This window comes from Colobus angolensis, unplaced genomic scaffold (genome assembly GCF_000951035.1).
Source record: "Colobus angolensis palliatus isolate OR3802 unplaced genomic scaffold, Cang.pa_1.0 Scaffold343, whole genome shotgun sequence".
Taxonomy (NCBI): domain Eukaryota; kingdom Metazoa; phylum Chordata; class Mammalia; order Primates; family Cercopithecidae; genus Colobus; species Colobus angolensis.
In genome coordinates, this window is record NW_012116744.1 from 2813275 (window position 1) to 2813942 (window position 668).

Genomic DNA, 668 nt, shown 5'->3' on the forward strand with positions numbered 1-668 from the left:
CTCTTAAAGTGCTGTGATTACAGGCATGAGCCACTGTGTCTGACCCCTTCAGTTTTTTAAAAATAACTTTATTGAAATAGATATCACATGGCATGTGAATTCCCCATTTAAGGCATACAATTCAATGACATTTAGTATATTCGCAAATCCTTTCTTTTTGTGTATATGTACCACATTGTCTTTGTGCATTCATCTGTTGATGGATACTTAGGTTGATTTCATATTTTGGCTGTTGTGAATAGTGCTGCAATAAACATGGGAGTGCAGATGTGTCTTTGATAGACTGAGTTTCTTTCTTGTGGGCATATACCCAGCAGATACGGTAGTTCTATTTTTAGCTTATTGAGTAACCTCCATGCGGTTTTCCATAGTGAATAAACTATTTTACATTCCCACCGGCCAGGCACGGTGGCTCACGCCGGTAATCCCAGCACTTTAGGAGGCTGAGGCAGGCAGATAACAAGGTCAAGAGACCAAAACCTTCATGACCAAAATGGTGAAGCCCCATCACTACTAAAAACACAAAAATTAGCTGGGCGTGGTGGCACACGCCTGTAGTCACAGCTACTCGGGAGGCTGCCGCAGGAGAATCGCTTGAACCCGGGAGGCGGAGGTTGCAGTGAGCTGAGATCTCCCCACTGCACCCCAGCATGGGCGACAGAGCAAGA